Raw genomic sequence first — 13,096 nt, 5'->3', positions numbered from 1 at the left:
TTTGTCCATTTTTCATTTATTTTTTTCTCCTTAAGATTGCCATCTTGATAATATTAATTCTTTATTTGACATGAGCTTTATAAGTACTGTGAAATTTGTTGAATTATTTTGTCCAGCTGTTTTGGGCAACTGTTTAATAAAACAATTATCCGATTTGATTTGTCATTTGTTTAATTTACTTATTAATCTACTTTGCAACTTACAAACTATATTAAAACTATAAACAAAACTATTAAGAAAAAATATTTAGAACCAACATATTGCATACACTTATGTCAAAATTACAAATTAAAATCAATGTTTGACTGTTGGTTTGTCTGGTTGAAATGGAAATGCCTCATCCCTAAGGCCATGAAAATTAGATTCATGAAATGACATGGATGTAACTACATTATGTTTACATGTCCAGGTCAGTATGAAGGTCAGTTATAAAATTAAAATTAAAATATATAACTCCACGATGTTTGTACGTTAAGTAAATTGTGATGCATTTCACACAAAACAAAGAAAACTGTAATACGTACCTTAAACAAATAAAGTGCATTATTATAATTGTTATGATTATGATGATTATTATTATTATTATTAGATATACTTATTATTATTATTATTATTATTATTATTATTATTATTATTATTATCATTAAAAATGACAATAATCAAAATAATAATAATAATTATTATTATTATTAATATTATATTAAAAATAAATGTTTTTATTCTCTGTGTATACCTTTGTTTTTCTCATTTACTATCTTTTGGACATACTTCTAGCTTACACACACACACACACACACACACATGCACACACACACACGCGGTTCGAAAGTGCTACATTAATGAAGTTTGGTATCCATTTACATCCTTTCACTGGAGTCAACCTATCTGGTTCACATCAATTAGTGTCTCTGTGGTCTTCCTGGTTTGGAGTCTGACTGTGGTCCTGTAATTACCTCGTCGACTCAATGCGAGTTTTGTGTGTGTGTGTGTGTGTGTGTGTGTGTGTGCGTGCGCGCGTGTGCGTTTTCAGAGACAGATAGGAATGGAAATGGGGGGGGCAGCCTGCCTGCAGCAGCTGCACTGTTGCCTCTGTCGGGTCCTGAGAGAGCGAGCGAGCGAGAGAGAGAGAGAGAGAGCTGTCTTCATGGTGATTGATGGCCCGGCTCCTTGTCCTGGTCGGGGTTATGGAGGAGCTCTTTGGGACCTTTGTGACTTCCTGATTTGCTTCAATATCCTCCTCGCACTTTCTACCTTTATCCATCTCCTCCCACTCTCACCGTATCGCTTTCTATTTTTCTTCCTCTCCCTTTCTCCCTTTCCCTCCCATTTTCTTGCTCAGAAAAAGGCAGATAATGCTCACATATGGCTCGCTGATATCTCAATAGGCCGTTTTATCTCTCTCGCATGCGGCCATATTTACAGCAATAGATAATGTGTTGAGAAAGCGAAAGCCCTGTTTATCATAGATAAATAAAGCACACACGCGCAGGCGTGCACACACACACACACACACCAGATGCCACACACAGTTAATGTTGTTATTCTGACAAACATAGCTTGCACAGTGCGTCAGGCATATGGCCTATTTGTCTTCATTCTCTCTCTCTCTGTCTCTGGTCCTCAGGTTTTGCATTTGCGGACTCAAGTGAAAGAATCTTCGTTTGGAAGTCAAGAAACCTCTGGCTTCAAATTCTGTTATTATCTCCGAACAGACCGAGCGGGCTGCTTTGTCTCGGGGATCTTGTGACTTACGTATTTCATGAAAATCACGCAGACAAATGAGCGTGGATTGGGATTGGGAAAGCGAATGAAATACCCGCACAGCCTTAGCGGAGTTCACAACCTCTCTAGAAAACACCTTAAATCAGTGTGCACGGAAATCTGGAATTAATATGCCATGAAATGCTGGTGTTTATGAACAAATTAACCGGTGATGACTAATTCGGTGTTTTTTTTGTTTTGTACATAAACATACACATTAACATAATTCAGGCTGACCTTTTTATGATTCAATATTACATTGATGTGTAAATAATGACTCCTTGTGCCTAATTAGGTAGAGTGGTCCTGAAAACAGACTTAATCATTTGACAGCCTTTGTTTAAATACATGGACTGCATCCGATAAAGCACCCTTTAGTCCGGGAGACACAGAAGCGCAGGGAAATTATGACTCACGCGTCACCCGTTCACACCCGCGTTCAATGCAGCAATGGCGGAAGGGTTTGTTTTACGGGTTCACCGTGCACGCGAGGGCATCACACACAGCCACACGGGCGGCTGGCATCTCCGAGCGGAGCGGAGCGCTCTCTCTGCCCCCCTCCTCCTCCTCCTCCTCCTCCTCCCGTTCTTCCGTCTCCTCCTGGCCTGCACATGTCTCCGGGATTCCGAAATAGGCCGTCTGCAGCTGCGTCTGACGTCCAAATTAGTGCCAGCTCCGGATCCAGATCAGAAGCAGCAGCGCCCGGGCTGGACGTGATCCCCAGATGACAGTCGCTGGGTGGGGAACCGCCGGAGGAAGAGGGAGGGCTTAAAGGGTGACGACTGATGGAGGAGAAAGTGGAGTGTGCGCGGCGGACACGCGGCTTGATTCATGGCAGGAGTTTGTTGAGAGCGGCGCCATTGTTGGGGACCGGAGCTTCTTTCGAAGCCTGCCGTGTTCAGTAGGAAACGGGGCCTCGTTCTAACCACGCGGCTCAATCGAAAAGAGCAAAATGTCGACCGAGGGGAGGCTGAACTACTGAATTAGTAGCACACGGGTGAGTCAGACAACCCTGCGAGGCGGAGTGTATACGTTCCTGTTCGTTCGGTGGAACCCAAACACGGTCGGGCCACACGCGAAGAGATGCGTCGGTTCTCAGGAGTCCCCCCCCCCCCCCCTCCCCCCGAGATAAAGCGATAAAGCGTAGGCGCTCCGCGGCTACGTAACGCGGAGCCCGACCCGACCGCCAGCCGTCCACAACAACCCCCGCCGGTCGTTCCTCCACATCCACCAAGCGTCGTCTTATCAGCGCCGTCTTATCGGCTTGAGGTCGGGGCCCGGTGCCCGCCGCCTTCCCTTTCTTCGTTTTCAACAACGCGAGGACAATGCCGCCGCCTCATCTCGCTGCCTCCCTCCGACGCGGTTGACATTCATCCACCGCGTACGATTTGTCCTGAACGGATTTATCTCTCGTGTCATCGCGGGGGAGCTCTCAGACGGGGGCCTCGGCAGGGGGCGGGAACGGGGACGGAACGGGGACGGGGACAGGGCCCCCGCCGGTACAAGTGTGGCTCCTCTCCGGCGGCGGTGAACATCCAGCCACCCCACTCTGGAGATGCTGCCGACGCCGGCTCATGCAGCCAGGTGACGCAACATGCTTGAAATTATGCACAAAAGTGAAACGCTCCATGGAAGGGTGACTCATGGCCTGGATGATACACTTCGCAGGGGCGTCGTGCAGCGCGGCGCTATAGACAGTCGGAAAATATTTTTAGGGCATTTGATGATATTTTAATCCCATTTGTTCGCCTTTATCCCTAAACCAAGGCACTACGGTACACGAGATAATCTTTCTGCGCATCCTCTATGCTTTTAAGATACGGAGCTATTGACATCGAGCGCTGATTTGCTCCTATAATATTGGTGTTACGGAAATGTCAAACACCGTGTTGTTGTGTTGTGTGTTGAAAAGGTGACGTTTTAGTTTTTTTTATCCAAAACGATTTGATCCGAATCTGCAGAGGGGTTTCGATAACACAGGGGTTCGCCCAAACAACACCATATCGAGCTGGTCGTCGTGCTTTGAGCGACGTGCGTTTTCAGAAACGACTCAGGACGGACGCGCTTTCCTGGGGCACTGTCCTGCCGAGCCGTTATTTCGAGGGCGTGTGTGTGTGTGTGTGTGTGTGTGTGTGCGTGCGCGTGCGTGTGCGCGTGCGTGCGTGTGTGTTTGTGTGTGTGTGTGCGTGTGCGCGGGCTGAGCTAGCGCGGGGCCTGTGGGCTGACCTCCTAGAAGAGCCCTTTTCTGCAAGGTGCTTTCTTTTTCAAGAAAGATCCGTCAGCGAGCATGAAGGACACATTCTTGGCCCCGGGCCCCCGTGGCATATGTGGCTTAACGTTGATGGAAAATGTTGTGGGAATATCCCGAGCAGTCAAGAGCGCTTTCAAGGCAGCTTACGACATGAAATCCCCACGGTGTCTTCGGGGACGCGGGTAATACAACAGTTCCTCGCTCCTGTCACGTCTGGTTGTGCGTAAGGCTTTATCTTGTTAGTTTGCTGTGACTCCGCGGGGAAGCGAGGGGGTGGAGGCGGTGCCGAGGAAAATTACCCTACTTGGGTATATTTAGACTTAGTGGATAATGAAACATTATCGAAACCATGTGGCTGATAAAGACGGGGCGAAGAAAACAAGGTGCTCGCGAGCCGCTGCGGAATCCTCCCCCCTTCAAAGCTCCCTTCGAGTCCCGCCGGACCCCTCTGTGAACGGTCCGGTCGGGATTAGCGGAGCCGGCGACCTCACAAGGACCAAAGGAACAAGGTCTTAAGGCGGCGCGGATTATTTCCGCCCGACTCGCGTTCTCCACCCCCCTCTCTCTCTTTGTCTCTCTCTCCCTCCCGCCTGTCATTAAGGCTTCAAATCCAGAATGCTCGGGCTGGCGTCCGGAGAGCCGGGCTGCGGTTATTGACAATAATCCCCCTCCGTCTCCTTTTCGGGCTTTCTCCGTCTCTTCCGCGGATGACGCGGGACAAAAACAACCCGACGAAAGGAATGTGTTTTTGGTCGGCTGATGTCATCGCTCCGTGTTCCTCGGTTCTTTGTCTCTCTCTCTCTCTCTCGCTCTCTCTCCCTCTATGGGTTGCGCTGTCCTAAAATCACCCGTTCCCCAATCTCCTCCCCTCCCCTCCCCGCCCTCCCTCCCTTCCGTCCGTCGGGGGAATGGCTTCGAGGGTTCCGAGCGGGCCGGTTGGGATGAGCGGTCCTCCGGGTTTCCTTGGCCGCAGTCAGTGACGGCCACGCGCGTTCTCTCCTTTCGTTGCTGGAAAAATGAGACAGACTTTGCATCTCGGGAAATCGAGCGAATGGATGGCAAAACCTCCGCCTTCTTAAAAGTTATAAAAAAAGTCCATGAAGAGGGAGGGGTCATTCTGTGCATTAAATTACATTACATCAGCCATCATCAGCACTTACATTGGAAATCCATAACATTTGGGTGGATGTGTTTGGCGGATTACATTACAAGTCCCAGAACTCAAGTCCTCCTCCTTTTCCGTTTTTTTTTTTTTTTTTTTTTTCCCAACATCCAGGTTTACCCTTGTCACTTTATTTTCTCCAAAGTATGGCCTCATCGGATTGATTGATTGATCGATCGATTGCATTTCTGAAAAAAGACGGGCCCCCCCCCCCCGCCACCAACAATTTGAGCGGCATAAATAGAAGAACGCATGCATTGCTCGACTACGTTAAATGGCTGTTTCATGTAAAGTACCAGCTCAATAAAATATGTGATGAATATCAAACATGGGGTTTTTCCAAACAAAACAATCTTACCGATTATACCGCTTTAATTGCGGTGGAACAATCTGCCGCATTGATTAGATGTCGTTACTTGTCTTTGGGGCGTTCCTGACCGACCTGCCGTTTTTTTTTTCTGCGCTCCCTGCACACGCTCTTCCCTGTCCTCACAGGTCAAGCTGGAAGTATGATATTGGGTGACATGTTCCCACACTCAGCTGGAGAGAGAGAGAGAGAGAGAGAGAGAGAGAGAGAGAGAGAGAGAGAGAGAGAGAGAGAGAGAGAGAGAGAGAGAGAGAGAGAGAGAGAGAGAGAGAGAGAGAGAGAGAGAGAGAGAGAGAGAGAGAGAGAGAGAGAGAGAGAGAGAGAGAGAGAGAGGTGGAGTTCTGAACGAACGGGAGCCTGATGCTGTCTGCCAGGAGTGGCCCACATACACATTGAGATAGGGAGTCACCCAGAGATCATCACTTACAGAGATCATCGTCTTAGTGTGCGCATGCCCATACACATGAAAACATATGGAAGTGTGCGCATGCGCGCGCACACACACACACACACACACACACACACACACACACACACCAAAATCCATCCTTCCAAAACAGAACAATCTCACTGGCATCTCGTGACAGGAGCCAAGCTCAGGCCATGCAACCAGGTTAAGACGATTACCAGATATCTCTGAGAGGAGGGAAAAAAAAAAAAAAAAAAGAGGCAAAGAGCACTCCCGTGTGAGTCAAGAGATTGAAAAACACAACAAAAAAAAAACAAAACGGAGGGGTAAGAAAAGATCAGGTCATGAAAACGAGACATGACGAAAGGGAGACGGCGGAGGACACCAGCAGGAGGAGGCAGAAATAGCTCCTCTGGCGCTGACGTAGAGTCTCGATGATTAATCGATGTTTTTATCGGCCTGGACACAAAGCCCTTTTCTCTTTCTTTTTTAGTTTCGCCAGGTTGCTCGCCAATAACATTCCACTAACAGGACGGTCTCGGTGACCACCAGGCCACCACCACCAGGCTGACGTCGCCGTGATGGAGTAATTGTCCGGCTATGCTGGCCGTGAGGTCCCCGGGTTCCCCTGAGCGCCTTTTGACGTTCATTTTCCCGTTGGGACCTTTTTCTATTTTTTTTTTTATGTCGAGTAACATAACTTTAAAAAAATGCCCCCCTAGGACCCATATTCAGCGGGGAGAAGTGGAGGCGGCGGGTCGGACTCGGGTTTCACGCCGCCGCAGGAAGTGATGGACGGTCGGCGCTGGAGAGTCTGGGAGGGAGACCCTCGCACATGGCTCCGGGGGGCGGGGGCTGGTTTTAGGGCTCTTTGGTGGAGAAAACAGCGTGGAAGGTCCTGCCCCTTCGCGGAATAAGACGCTCGCCCACAGTTGCCGGTTCGTGAGGTGATGAGTGTTCATATTGTGTGTCCAGACTTGGGGTTTTCCTCTGCTTTGGTGTTTGTGTGTATTAGTGTGTGTGTGTGTGTGTGTGTGTGTGTGTGCTACGTGCGTGTTTTTGTTTGCGCCCCTCCTCCGTAAAAGCTCGCTGCCCTGTGTCCATGTGAGGGTCCGTGAGCGTGCGTCCTCAGCCTGTTATCTTTTCCGCGGGTGAAAAAGACCGAAATAGCGACTTATCCCGAATCTGAAAGTGATCCGGATCCCACATGCGTCGGGGGGGCCCCCGCCGCACCTCCCCCCTTTTTTTTCTCGCCGGTTTACAGCACCGCTTCCACATGTTTAGCCCTGGCGGGCGAGTAAACAAACATGTGTTTGTGAGGTTTATTGTTTCTGGCTTGAGGTTTTTTTCTTCGCCGTGGCGATGCCCGCGCAATTACATCATGGGCCCGAAAAGCACAATTGAATCCATGCCCGTATGCAAACAGCATCCCCTCGGAGCTCAGTGTTGATTGAGGACACATGTCTCTGCAACAATCAGCAAATCCGAGGAAAAGGATAGCCGAGCGGTTTTTCTCGTCGGACCGCTCCGAGGCATTGGCCTTTGTTGGGATCATTGTCAGTGAACTGGTTTTTGCTGTATGTTACTGATACTGTACGTTGCTGACTCAGGGGACGGTATCCTTGTTGTTTCAATTACATCAAATTCACCCCAGCAGCCAAATACCAACTTTAGAGGGGAAAAAAAATGTATATTATAATAATAATAATAATAATAATAATAATAATAATAACAAGGAACTTATCACCCATATGAGCTCGATGTATTTCCCCCGGCTAAACTCCAACCTCAACAACGTCTACGGGCCTGTGAGGTTCTCTCTGACTGAGGTCTGGGGTGATGGTCCCTTGGTAAGCTGGCAGTCTAATGGGACGATAATAGCCTCACGTCCTTAGTTGTGGTCGAAGGAGCCGTACACACTGGAGGCATCTTGGGCTTGTATAGAAAGTACTATAGGGAACGGAATTACTTTCAGCATGTTCCGTACATCCTTCATCAGGAGTTGTCACGTCAGCCCGATGAGAGCCGCCAGGTACAGTATGTAAAAAAAATAAATAAATAAAAAAATTAGGGAAAAAAAGACTGTGGTTAAGGTATTATAATCCGCCGTCGCTGACTTTAACTTGTCTACGCTCCACTCGACTTTTCCCAAAAGTCGATGTTTGCCGGAAAATCATCTGTTCTTCTCCTCCTTCTTTGAAGGCCAAGCACGGACGCTGGACGCTGGACGCCGTCCGTGTGGCGCCGGGTGGAGGTCGTCTGCGGATTTCCGCCCAAAAAAATAATAATAATAAGGGAGAGCAGCCCAACTGTTAAAAAGGACCCGCTTGAAAAGCGCAAATGTGACGTTTTCAATTTTTCCCCACTTTGTAAGTGAAGACCGGTTGAAACCGTTCTAATGATGACTAAATCGGCAAGATATTAAGTAGAACAGTTAATTGAAGGGAAAAAAAACCCCAAAGATTTAAAGACGGAATATCAGTTCACTTGTTCGGTTTGAGCTTTTTTTGCAGGGTGGTGGTCTGGGTGGCTGGAGGTATTAGTGTCACACGCCATCGCCTTCAGGCTGAACTAAATCTCCCCTGAAAGAACCCGAACAATGTCCCACACTGAACTCCATGGCAGGATTTAGCAAAATGTGTCTAAATTAGCATGTGATAGTGCTTTAATGCTTCTGACTTATAATTCACCTTTATTCGTTCTTTTTTTCTTTCTTCTTCTTCTTCTTCTTCTTCTTCCCTCTCACTCTTGGCTGTGTGAACGGCAGCGCCGGCCAACACAAACAATAAATAAATCAGCTTCATCGTCACTAATGGATGTTATTGTTGAGTAATAGGAGATTTCACTGCCGAGCCCTGTAACGTGTTGGCCCATGTAATGTGTTCAGGGGCTTACAACATTGATTTCACTGCAGACATTTTACATTCAGTCTCATAAAAAACAAAAAAACAAAAAAAACAAAGAAAAAACTTTTAACCCATTTTTTTATGTAAATAAAAAAAAAAGACGTTATTTTGAATGACATGCGAAGCTGCTACGAATGATTACGAGTTTAACTTGAAATTTAATAATGTCAACTTGAGAAATGGGATAATCACTTCATGTAAATTGATCAATATGTGATAATCAAACTCGGCTGAGGTTAGGATTTCAGAAATATGGAATTACGTAATGGGTATAAGCTTAAAGATTAGGATTGTTGTGTTGTTTTTTTTTTGTTTTTTTTACAGTGCATACAACGGAAAGCTTTTTGGACAAAGACCAAGACAGATTTATCATGAGATCCTGCTACTGACGTCTCACGACAAATCCTCTGGAGCTGTCTGCTTCAGACTAAACGCTTCACGCCAACGCAAAAGATCCATCAACTTCTCACCTGGTCCCGTCTCTCACCACTGGATGCCTGCATTACCTGTTAGTAAAACACTTATTAGGAGGTCATTGATGACTCACATGTTCGTATAGATTATTACAAGCTTATTTTAGTGTCTTTATGTAGGAAAAGAAAATCAAAAAACAATTAATTAAAAATTCTTTGTATTAAAAAAAATAAAAAAATAAAAATATATAAATATATATATATATATATATATATATATACATACACACACACACACACACACACACACACACACACACACACACACACACACACTCTCTCTTGTATTTGACAATGCAATTTGTTAATACATATACTATATGTTTGAAAACAATCTATAAAAGTAGGCCTATAACCTTTTGTCAACTGACCTTAATGACCTTGAATGTCTATCTAATCTCATGCGGGGTTGGTCCATATCTTTTTAATATTTGGCTTTCAATCATTATGTAGGAGCAGCTGTCCCCCTATTTTATGATTGATTCATCACTTTGGAACAACCTTAACAGTGCACACATTCCATGCGGCTCGCACTGCACACCTGGTGGGCGGGGCTCGGGGCGGCTGAACAGTGAGCAGTTAGAAGCCAAATCCCAATGTGACAACTCACATTTATGCCTCTATAAATAATAATCATATGTATTGCATTTCATTTTCCGCGGTTGCAAAGTCAAAAGGTGAATGTTTCGTACAGGACACATAATGTCCAAGTCGTGAATTCAAAAAATTGAGTAAACCGCTTAACCTTACGGCGTCAAATAGTTTGATAAAAATTAGAGCATTCATAATTTTACCGAAAATGGCTGAATGAACTATAATAATAATAATAATCCTAATCATAACAAACAGGGAATCCGCTGTTTCATCCATGGAGCATTAATTTACAGAGGAACTTTCCTCCAGCCTTCCACACAAATAGGCTGGATGCAGATCATGCAGTTCACCTCGCGATGGTGCCTATTTGAAAGCTATAATATATTCATTTTATTTCAACATGCATTATCAAAATGGAGCAACTAATCTGTGTATCAACTTGAGCCTGCTCGCGGACCTCAACCCCCCGTGAACTCAATACCTGGACCCCCAGCGTGGGCGTAATTAGCCCTAAAATGTACAGTGCTTTGCGCTCAAATTTCCATGAAAGCAGCTCTCTCTCTCTCTCTCTCTCTCTCTGGGAAAACAACAAGGCTATATGGAGATCAGCGCTGTCACAGATCCACCGGGGAGAGGAAGAGCGTGTCACAACAGATCAGTAATTTGTTAAGGGGAGAGTCACACGCTAATGGCAACAGTGTGTTTTCTCCCTCCCTGCACCCCGAGCCGGGGAGAGCCATGTGCACCGGCGGCTAGATATGCTAATACCCCGCAATTTGCCAAGGATAACCAGGGAAGTTATTTCCTTGCTGAGGGTCAAACCCAAACACGGGGGCATCATTTGAATGCTCCGGGTGGGTTCAGGGGGAGTTCAAGGGAAGCGCGGCGTCATTTTCATAATTGGGCATGCTGTAAGTATTGGGGCCCCGGCCATGCCATCAATCAAGGCTCCGGGTCTTCGCCGGAGTGATTCACGGCCCCATTGTGACTGTTTTTGGAACTTGTTTGGCTGGTTTGCATTTTCTGGGTATCGTGCAAGTGTGTTGCTCTATAGATCTTAAGAGAGGAAACTTTTCTACTGGAAGAGTGTGTGTGTGTGTGTGTGTGTGTGTGTGTGTGCGTGCGTGCGTGCGTGCGTGCGTGCGTGCGTGCGTGCGTGCGTGCGTGCGTGCGTGCGTGCGTGCGTGCGTGCGTGCGTGCGTGCGTGCGTGCGTGCGAGCGAGAGAGAGAGAGAGAGAGAGAGAGAGAGAGAGAGAGAGAGAGAGAGAGAGAGAGAGAGAGAGAGAGAGAGAGAGAGAGAGAGAGAGAGAGAGAGAGAGAGAGAGAGAGAGAGAGAGAGTTTTTATGTCTTTAAGTATCTGATTATGACCAGAACACTTTCACCTTTAATGAAAACCATTTTAAAACGGTGGAAAATAGAATGACGAAACAACTTCGCCCGTGACAGGCTTTCACCTTTTCTTTTTGGACTTCCAGTGAAAAAAGCCCCTGGAGCAGCACCTTCCATCCCCTCTGCCTTAGTTCATATGCACTCTCTTCCCTTTCTTTCTTCTTTCTTTCTTTCTTTCTTTCTTTCTTTCTTTATTTTCCAGGGCGGCGGACAAAGAGAGGAACGGTAAAGAAGAGGAGCCTCTCGCTCTGTCAGATGTTATGTACATTTTGTATCTGAAAGCCAGATGGAGACCGTTTCTTGTTTTTTTTTTTTTTTTGGACACTACATGGCCAACGCATCTCTGGAGGGCGGGTTGTGTTGAGTTGGTGCAACAGAAAGGAGGACGCGGAGAGCGATAAAAAACATTCGGCGTGGACGTGTGGGGTGTTTGGGGTTTTTTGAGGTTTTTTTCGAGGGAGTGAGAGAGGGGGAGAGAAAGAGAGGGAGGGAGCAGGTCATACTGTACCTTTCCACATGTCAGACCTCTCCCCATAAATCTCATTTGTGACAAAGATAAGATTTAATGCTTTAAGAGCTCCCGCTTTCAGCAGGATCTCACCAGAACAACTTCCCTACCTCAGATTCTCTGGAAGCGCGTCTACGGTTGTGTGTGTGTGTGTGTGTGTGTGTGTGTGTGTGTGTGTGTGTGTGTGTGTGTGTGTGTGTGTGTGTGTGTGTGTGTGTGTGTGTGTGTGTGTGTGTGTGTGTGTGTGTGTGTGTGTGTGTGAGTGAGAGACAGACCAAGAGAGAGAGAGAGAGAGAGAGAGAGAGAGAGATCCGAACTAACGAGCCTGCTGCTGCCTGCCAGGCGTGGCCCACATGCGCGCCGAGATAGGTGTCAGGGAATGGTGTGTTTGCATTTATGTGGCTCTGAAAAAAAATGAAGGAGGGAGCGATGGATAATGCAGAAACGAGACGACGAGGCCGTGCGGAAGAGGGGGAGATATTTGAATTTGGGGGTTAGACCGGGAGGAGAGGAAGGAGAGGAAGGGGGGGGGGGCTGGACAAATTGAGAGATGGATAGAGAGATAGACACGGCGGAAGACGAGCCAGCGCAAGGGTCAGGGGCCGCATGGAGGCGGGGGGGATCTTCTGGGGTCTCCGTCTGCAGACGGGGAGGCGGGACAGATGGGTGAGGGAGGGGGACACGGGGTGGAGAGGATGAGGAGTGGAAGGGGGAAGGATTTAAGAGGGGGGAGACAAAGAGGAGAGGAGCATGAGGTGGTGGTGGTGGCGGGGGGTGGGGTTGGTGGTGAGGGGAGGGACACAGCTGATGGGGGAGAGGTGGTCGGAGAGAGTTTGGGGGAAAAATGCTTCAAAGTGTCTGGGACAGATTATCCCTGGAAGGCAATCAATCTTCTTCGGGCTTTAGGAGACTACAGGGGGGCTCACACGCACACTCACCACACACACACACACACACTCACACGCGTGTGCACGCCAAGCACATGCATGCACACACACACACACACACCCATGGACACATATGCGCATGTGTACACACATGGAAAATACACACAAAGTGGTATGCAAACACATTTCTTACTTTGTGTTTTCCAGACCGGCGCTGACCCTTTGAACACTCAAGCTCTTAAATGTTTCGGAATCTTTTTAGTCAAGGTGTGTGCTTGAACCGAGGGTCCCTTTGGACATGTGGCTGCAATTTCAGAGATTGGGGCGGGAGCCCCTTCTGGAAGAGGCTCAGACATTGTGTTTGGAAGTGCACCGCTGTTTTACTGGA

This window comes from Zeus faber (assembly GCF_960531495.2).
Source record: "Zeus faber genome assembly, chromosome: 21".
NCBI lineage: Eukaryota > Metazoa > Chordata > Actinopteri > Zeiformes > Zeidae > Zeus > Zeus faber.
This window is presented reverse-complemented; position numbering follows the sequence as displayed.